This window comes from Leptonychotes weddellii, chromosome 1, assembly GCF_054177405.1.
Source record: "Leptonychotes weddellii isolate Sample4059 chromosome 1, ASM5417740v2, whole genome shotgun sequence".
NCBI lineage: Eukaryota > Metazoa > Chordata > Mammalia > Carnivora > Phocidae > Leptonychotes > Leptonychotes weddellii.
The window spans coordinates 119,089,992-119,099,150 of NC_138369.1; the positions used below are offsets into that span (position 1 = coordinate 119,089,992).

The 9,159-nt window shown below is 48.9% G+C and overlaps 1 long non-coding RNA gene across 1 annotated transcript in view; it reads left to right on the forward strand.

The window, feature by feature from the left end:
- LOC115938069 (uncharacterized) overlaps positions 1-8,093 on the forward strand; it is a 63,394-nt gene extending 55,301 nt beyond the window's left edge. Inside the window, exon 3 of the long non-coding RNA XR_004073261.2 lies at positions 7,207-8,093. This is a non-coding gene — a long non-coding RNA (uncharacterized LOC115938069). The remainder of the gene's footprint in view (positions 1-7,206) is intronic.
- Positions 8,094-9,159: the final 1,066 nt, after the last annotated feature.

The following is a 9,159-nucleotide window of genomic DNA, read 5'->3' on the forward strand; positions in this document are numbered from 1 at the left end:
AGACAGTCTGATTCCCGAGTTCATGCTCATGGCCACCACACCAAGGAAGGAGATCATGGCTGTGGAGGATCCTTAACATAGAGGGTCAGGCTAGCAGTCTGGGAGTGTGATGGGAGCTGGTCTGAGGGATAGGAGCTGTCGAGCTAAATACTTAAACTCCAGTCTGATGAGTTAGGAAATCACTTGAGGCTGGGGAACACTTCACAGTCAGAGGCAGGGACAGAGTCTCTGATGGTCCAAACTTTCTCTGTGCATTGGAGAATTTGTCTTTGCTTCGGGGACTTTGGGGGTCATCACTCCATTAACCCTGTCCTACCCCCCATGAGGAAGCCCCAAAAAGTTCCTTTTAGGCTACTTCTCCTGGAGAACACTAACCTATTTCCTCTTCCTCCCCAGCCCACCTGTGAGGAGGGGATCCAAGCCAGAGACAGCAAGCAGGCCCTGCCTCTGGTCTTGCCCTTATTCCTGCTGGACGCTTGCTGCCCTGGGAGGACTGGGCACTTTGCTGCTGGGGACACCTCCCTTTCTCCATTGAGGCAGATCCCCCTGGGAAGGGGACTTGCAGCCTCGTGGTAGCTCAGCTCTGACCTCTCCCTAATTAGATGGACACTGCCATCTCCCAGTCATGCTCCTTTGTGGTCTGGGTGAGTGGGTGTCACTGTCCCTGGCCAGCCCCATGCCTCTGTCCAGAGAGTCCATCCAACCCATGGGGTGACTCCCATACTGTCCTGGTCTTGTGGTTTGGGGTTTGGGGGATTTTTTTGAGGAATTGCTTTCTATCAGGACACCAAGAGAGATTCTCTTGGACACCCATATTCAAGAGACACTTTCTACCCAACTTTGGAACTATGGGTCTGGAGGGAACTGACATTCTGGGATCCCCACAGCTTCTCTCATAGTCTCTAGCCATCATCCCCCCATGAGGCAACAAATCATCTTATAACATAGCCTTGAAAAATCCCCTTAAATTGCCCTTTACTTTGTTACAACACGTTATAGTCCCCAAGCATCCTTGCATCCTCAGCCCAGGGGACCCTCTTCACATCAGCCCTGTAAGGGAGATAGCTCAGAGATGATCAGACCCATTTTACAAATGAGGAAAATTAGGTCACATGGTTGCTGAGCCACATTGGCTACACCGTTAGATTTCATGGACTCGGGGGTGGCCTCTGGGTCGATGCACTCAAAGAGACGGAGGAGTTTGAGGGATGAGTGATCATAGTTTCTTTGTGCCCAGAAAGTCCCACCTTGAGTCACCTGCTTTTCCCTGACCCTGACCAAGACACCAGCAGCTTCCTTGCTGAGTGGTGGTGACTCATCTCCCTTTTGCCACCTCCCCAAAGTACTCTCAGCCAGGCCCTCCTCCTGGCTTTCGCAGGATCTGACTCAAGGTCCCTTTCAGTCAGGCAATATCTGTGGAGCCTTCTGGTGTAAGGCCCACATCGAAAAAAGAGGAGGCATTTGAGAATTATTCATGAAAAGCAGAACGCCATGAGCAGCATTTGGACTCTTCAGGGAAAAGAGAGATAGGGCTACAGGGCTGGGGGCAATTACATAACAGCATCGTCAATTACATCCTTGTGTGTCTTTAGCATCTGCTTCCAAAGAGCTTTAAGTACCTTCAGGTTTATTAGGCTATTTGATCTCATAAAAGTCCCACAAATAGGTGGTGATAGTTATTATCATCATTTTATAGACGAGGAAACTGAGGCCCAGAAAGGTGTTAAGTCATTTGCCCAAGGCCTTACAACAAGGGAATGAGGAATAAGGCTGGGTCTGTCCTATTTCTGGAAGTTTCTCTAGGTGTTTCATGCATGGGACTCCCTTTTTGGTGTCTACATTCCTATGAGGTAAGGTGTGGATGCAGGAGGTAATTGGCAGCAGGTTCAGAGAGTTCTGCACAAGGTCACTCAGAAACAGTGAGTCAGGCACCATTATATTGAGGTCAGTTTCCTCTTTCACTTCCCCAAACAATTGTTGGGGAGCGAGCTCACTTGTTGCCTATTCAAAGATCAGGAGTTATTTGCACAGTCGCCCCTGAAGGTTTTAATAGTAGTGGTGATCTAAAAAAGAGGTCAGCGCTCCTACCCTGGGACTCCTGCCCTCTTGCCCCACCAATGCCCCTGCCAGGTGGGGGATGTCCCCACTAGCCCTGTCTGTTGTCACAGCCTCTGCACTGATTTCCTGTCCTCTGGTGTCATTCTCACTCAGTCCTCTCCACGACTGGTTTTCTGAAAGCTCTTCTCACCTCTCATAAATAGTGGAACCCCATTACTTCCAGCCTCGGCTTGGCATTCAAGGCCCCACCCAATCAGGTCCCAAACTATCTTCCCAGGCATGGATCCTCCCCTTCGTCCTCCTCTTCAAAACTCTGTCTTCAGCCAAGACTGTAGGACTTGCCTGGGCATGCTTTGTGTTTCCCCAACTCCACAGTTGACCGCCACATCATTCTCTTGGCCTAGAAATCTGCTCCCACCCTCTTTGCCTGCTGGATTTCTATTCATCCTTCAAAACCTATGACAAATGTGACTTCCTTTATGAAGACCTCTTGATTCCACCACCGGCAAATGATCTTTCCTTCCTGGGATGTCTCATTTGTTTGTATAGGTCTCTACATAAGCAGTTCTTAGATTGTGTGTGTTGTGGTGATGGTACAAAGCCTTGGGTGTTTGTAAAGCTTCAAAGATTGCAGAATTCTGCAATCTTGTGTGTGTGTGTGTGTGTGTTTATGTTTTGGTATGAAGGGTGAGCACAGCTATGCAGAACACTTGAACACAAAGAAGGGACTGGACATTTACTGGGTGTGGAATGTGTCAATCACTTCTGCTCTGCCAATGAACATAGAGCCAGATGTCTCCCTCAGAGGAGAGAGAACACTCATTATAAAACGTATAAACACACTTGGAGGAAGAAAGAGTAGAGAGAGGAAGGAAGTGAGTAAGTGTGTATGGATCATTCACTATATTCCAGGCACTATGTTAGAGAGGAAATTTCAGGTGAACCATGAGCTCACTTAACCCTTACAATGGCGCTGCAAGGTAGAGATTATTGCCCCCATTTTGTGGATGTGTCATTTGAGAGTCATGTTCCTCTGGAAATAGGCTTTGAGAGGAAGACCTGAATGCAGAAGATTACTTGGGGAATGCTCATGGAAGAACCTCCGTAAGGGGGTCATGGGAGCAGGACTGGGCAGAGGAAGAGGTTATATGGCAGTGGGGCTGCCCAGAAGCCTCAGCTGCTCCCATAGGGCATGCTAAAGCTTGGGTGGTCCTTCAAAGATGTCCCCATCGAGGTAATGGGACACCTATAGGGCATGCTAAAGTTTGGGTGGTCCTTCAAAGATGTCCCCATCGAGGTAATGGGGCTGGGTCATTGTACCCCCTGGAAAGGGGCATCAATTAGGCAAGACAGTTAGCTCTTTTCAACTGAGGGCAATTCCTAGGAGGACAGCACACACTGCACATACACCTCCAGACCTGAGAGGTGCCTGTCCGGCACATACAGAACCCTGCTGGCCGGTGGAAGGGTTAGGGACTGATCTCAGGACTATCTTGGTCTTGAGGCACTGGGTGCCTTTCAATTCATCTCAGAAGGCAGCCTGGCCACCCGGTGCCCAAGATACATCTGCAGAAGGCCATGCCCAGAAAGTTCCCAGTGGAAATCACCCCATGAAGAAAAAGGTCTCCCGTTTTTATGAAAGACTTTGGGTGGATCCGGTGTCAGATATCGCATGAGAAGGCAGGTGTTGCTCAATCTAGTTACTGATGTTTTCTGTTACTGTCTGGTTCTTCCTCTTTGGAGACTTTGATGGTGGAATCCAAGCATGACATTCAAAATATTTAACAACAAGTAACACAACCTGGACAGCTGGAGTGGGTGCTGGCAGTGTGTATCCCAGCTGAATCCGAATCAGACCTGGTAGCTGCTGGAGGACAAGGCTGCCTCTCCCCGTTGAGTGCCACACACTGAGGAAGAACCCGGGAAGGGCTTTCTGCCAAAAACAGAGGGATATGGGTCTACCGATTAAACTGGGCATTTGGTCCAAGATGGAAGTATTAATTTATGCTGTAAGCTTCTCCGTTTTGTAAGGACTGTGTCTTATTCAGCTCTGTATTCCCCCATACCTAGCAGAGTAAAATTTGTTCCATGAAATCTGTATGACTCTGGGCAAGGCACCATCCTGCTCTGTGCCTCAATGTTCCCATAAGATGAGAGGTTTCCAAACCCTGTTGCTCCTTGATCAGGAGAATCTGGAGAAGCCCCCTCTGGAGAAGGGAGGTGAGTGGGCCAGGCCCAGGGCCTCTTGTCCTGCTTTAACCAGAACAACTCGCCTTGTATTTGTTTATGCTTCCATACGGTTTCACTGAAACCAGCATTCCTCAGCTAAAAACAAAGCCTGGGAACCACTCGGCTGCATATGATATCTGAGGTCCTTACACAGAGCTCTGACGTGCTCAGATGTGAGTGAGTGAATAGACAAATGGACAAATGAACAAACAGATGAATGGATGGATGAATGAATGAATGAACAGACGAACGAACAAACGCCGTGCACCTAGCTAAAGCAGGCCGGTCCTTGGTTATACCGCTCTGGCCGGCAGATGGCCGGTGTCCTGGATGGCTGGGAATTTATTTATTTATTTTTTTTTCAAAATTTTATTTATTTATTTGACAGAGAGAGACACAGCGAGAGAGGGAACACAAGCAGGGGGAGTGGGAGAGGGAGAAGCAGGCTTCCCGCTGAGCAGAGAGCCCGATACGGGGCTTGATCCCAGGATCCTGGAGCCATGACCTGAGCCCAAGGCAGATGCTTAACGGCTGAGCCACCCAGGTGCCCCATGGCTGGGAATTTACACGGGGCTAGATCAGAGCTCTCCCCATACCCCGTCAGTTGCAGGTTTCTGGGTCCACTGCAGCCACAGACAAGGCGTCCTCCCTCCAGGCGCCTTGGATGCCACTGGATCTGACGGGCACTTGTCTCCTTTGACTTCCCCATACGCTGACTCAGCTGAAAGATATACTGACAACAGCAGCACAAGCCACTGGCAGGTTTGGCAACAGACTCACTGGGTTTTCTTGGTGTGTGTCCCGGGGTGGGGCACCAGGTCTGGCTTGCTTTGGTTCCCTTCCATCCCAGGAAAAGGACTCCCGATTTGGCCTTGCCCTCCCTCCCTCCCTCTCCTTCCCTTCATTCCTCTAAGGCAGTGGTTCTCCACCTGGGCTACACATTGAAACTGCCTAGGGAGACGTAAAGATTACAGGCGCCCAGAGATTCTGATTTCTTGGCGTGGGGTGTGGCCTTGGCAATAGGATTTGGAAAAAGCTCCTCGGGTGATTCTAATATGCAGCCAAGGTTGAGGACCACTGGTCTGAGAACATGGAGGAGGACATCCAACTCCAGCCTAAACCATTTCTAGCTGCGGGATTCAGATATGTCTGCTGGACTGGGGGAAGCCTGGGGCATGGGCATTTATTAGCGGTGTGGGGAAGGAAAGGGAAATGGAGGGAGGTACACCTCACTGCACCCCTGCCTCTACCTACCCCAGCATCTCGGCCCTGCGGAGAGAGAGGCCTCAGAAGCAGCCAAGGGGGGAGGTTCACAGGGGCTCCTGTAAGACTCAGAGAAGGCAGCCTTGTTTGGTGTCCAGGTGACAGGGTGTGACAGAAGGGGAAGGGCACCGGACCCCCTGAGGTTCCAGTGCACCAAGGATACCAGGTGGGCAACACCACCCTTTTGGGGAGCTTTGAGACAAGATGCCAGGCATGGGAGGCGGCCTTTTGAAGGGCATGCCCGCAGAAAGTGACCACGGGCCGCATGGCGTCAGAGAGCAAAGGTGGGGGAGACAGGGAACATTTGGTAAGACGTGGCATCCACTCTTGATGGCGTCCTTTTCACAAGCACATGTGGGGCGCCCCCAAGGAGTCCTGCACATCACAGGGTGAGCCTACGGCAGATGGGGGCAAGCGGCCCCCGGACTTACGAGATGGTAAGGCCTGTAAACACGTGGGTCCCAGACACAAGCCACAGTCATGACACCGGGAGTGACGTTGCGGTGGTAAGGTACTCCCAGAGGTGTAGCAGAGAAGCCGATGTTTGCCAGGATGCTGTGAGATTGCCCCCGCCGGGTCAGCGCCCCCGAACAGCCCTCGTGCCATGTGCTCACCGTCCAACCGGGGTCCTTGCAGCTCAAGGCTTCTCTGCATGTGTGTTCTCGAAGTGAATTATTTGCCTTACTTCCTGTGCAAGCTCTTGCTCTCTCTCCTTTTAAATCACATTTTCTCCTAAATTAGAAAACCTCTTTAATTGTTAGCAGGAGCTGGGGTTCTGCTCCTTGCATGGACAATATCATTAAACATTGGAAAATAAACAAACTGGGGAAGTTTAAGACACTTTCAAACCCTTTGCTTCCCAGAGGGCGTCTGGGGCCCCAGGCAGGACAAGGTTCTGCTGGCCTGGGTTTATACTGTGTTGATGACTTGACCCCTCCAGCTGTGAGAAGCCAAACTGACAGCGGGGTTGTTTTTACTGAACTTCGAAGGATTGCAAACTTGATTTGGGAGGCATTTGCGCTGATCTGCACCGAGGTCTCCAGCGGCTGCACGGTGCTTCCTCCTCGGGCAGAGTGCATGACGGGAGTGGGCCAGTGGCTCTCCGAGCCAACAGCTGTTGTGAACCATCTCTGTCCTCCCGAGTTCTTCCACAGGGCTGGGGGAGGAGAGGAGAGCCATGGGAGGGGGTGGTGTGTGAGAACATTTCTTTCCATCTTGCTGAAATGTGAGTCTAATGAAATGATAATGAGGTTGTGGCCTTTAAGCTCCATTGAGCTTCTTGCGCATTGTGATTTTACCCAGAGTGGGGCTAGTTTTTGAAATGATTAAAACTATGGATTCCTAGGCCTGTGTGGCTTGAATTGGAATTCATTAGAGGCCCAGAGGTGAGGGATAAACATTTCTCCCTAGTTCAGCCAGGAAACAGACCCTATCTTGTGGGACCCTCCGGCCAGCCCACCCACCTCCCCAGCAGGACCCCTGGCAGCACGACCGGCTGGTGTGGGAACGACAAGACAATAAATAGCACCCAGCATCCACAGGGCGACGGGTTCTGAAGGTCCCAGCAACACATCCCAGCCCATTTTCCGGGGACGTCTCCCTCATGTGGGAGAAGGGAAGTTCTGAGTGTTTAGTCTTGGTCCTATTTTCTTACAGGCATGTTAAGTGAAATGTCTTCTCTGTGAAAAGAAACACACAGAAACACACTCCAAAGTGTGACCCAGAAGAATGCCGGAAGGAGGAACTCCAGCTGGGAGCGGTGGCTGACACCGTGGCCTGAACTTGGATCTCTTGAGCTCCATCTTTCTTGGGAGAGAAGAAAACCTTGCCTCTGATTTTTGTTGTCACCGCTGTGCTGGCTCCCAAGAGCACAAGATCACTCCTTTCAGGTTCTAGTGCTGGTTCTCTAGAGCAGAGATAGGCTGCCATCTTTAAAAGTAACTCTACCTTAAGAACGGTAGGGAGGTTCCTCAAAAAATTAGAAAGAGAACTACCAGCAATTCCACTTCTGAGTATTTACCTGAAGGAAATGAGAAAAATAGCTCAAAAAGATGTCTGCACTCTCATGTTCATTGCACCATTATTTACTATAGCCAAGGCATGGAAGGAACTATGTTTATTAATGGATGAATAAATAAAATGTGAGATTATAGATATAAAATATGGTATGCACACATACAGAGGAATATTATTCAGCCATCGAAAAGAAGGTAAACTTGCCATGTGTAACAACATGGATGGACCTTGAGGGCATTATGCTAAGTGAAATAAGTCAGAGAAAGACAAATACCATGTGATCTCACTTATATATGCAATCTAAAAAACAACCACCCCCCTCCCCCCGCAGCGCAAGAAACCCCAAACAAAACAAAAACCGAACTGGGTAAAGGGGGTCAAAAGGTACAAACTTCTAGTTATAAAATAAATAAGTTAGGGGATATATATGGTAACTGTAATTAAAATATTGCATTTCATATTCAAAAAGTTGGTAAGAGAGCAGATCTTAAAGGTTCTCATTGCAAGGAAAAAATTGTAACTGTGGTGATGGATGTTAACTAGACTTATTATGGTGATCATTTCACAATATACACAAATATTGAAAGATGTTGTATATCTGAAACTAATATAATGTTATGTCAATTATATCTCAAAGAAGAAAACCCTTACTTCATATCAAAGGAGGCCAAAAAGAAAATAATTACAGAAAATGTCGACGGCATAAGGATGGGCATGTTTCCAAAATATGGGTGTTCTGTTCTACCTTATGCTGTTTTTAACTCTTCTCTTGCCTTAAAGGGCTAAAGCAATTTATACACACTTGGCCAGGCCCCCTGCCTGTGTTCCTGTGGAGGCCACCGTCTTAAAACTGGTCAATCTCCCAAAAAAAAAAAAAAAACAACTGGTCAATCTCCCATCTTAATATCTTCTCTGACAAGCCCAAAGGATGGCATTCTAACAACTCACCTGGGGCTTCCTATTCACATGGAGGTTCTGGTCTGAAGAGCAGGCTTTATCCACAGCAGACTGGGAGTAGTGTAAATGACTTAAGGAGACAGGGTGCTGTCCTCCAAATGGGGAAAGCAGCCAGGCAAAAGTCCCCATTGACCTCCATCCCCTCCTTCTTTTATAGCCTCACTGGGCAGTCGTGGTCATAAAACGTGCACAGCAATAGTTATATTCAGACTGGAGCATCAAGGTCTGCCTTCAAGGTCACATGCACCACGATCATGTCCACATTTTGGAAATGATGTGCTATATCTCTAATTTTCCTGCTCACCTTTTTACAAGTCAGCTCAGGCATCACCATCCTGAAGCCCTCCCTAAACAACACAAGTGGGGTACCTTTCCTCCCGCTTTCCAAAGCTCTCTGGGCATCTAGAGAGCTCGTACCACATTGTGTCATTATTCACGTCTATTTCTCTTTGTGGCTCCCACTAGACTGTGGGCTCCTTGAAGGCAGGGCTTACATTTTATTCCTTTTTCTATCTCATTACCCAGCACAACATCTGGCCCATAACATACCTGGGCGGATAACTGCTGGGTGAGGGAATGAAGGAAGGAAAGGATCCATGATGGATGTCATTTGATTCTCAGGACAACTTTGGGAGC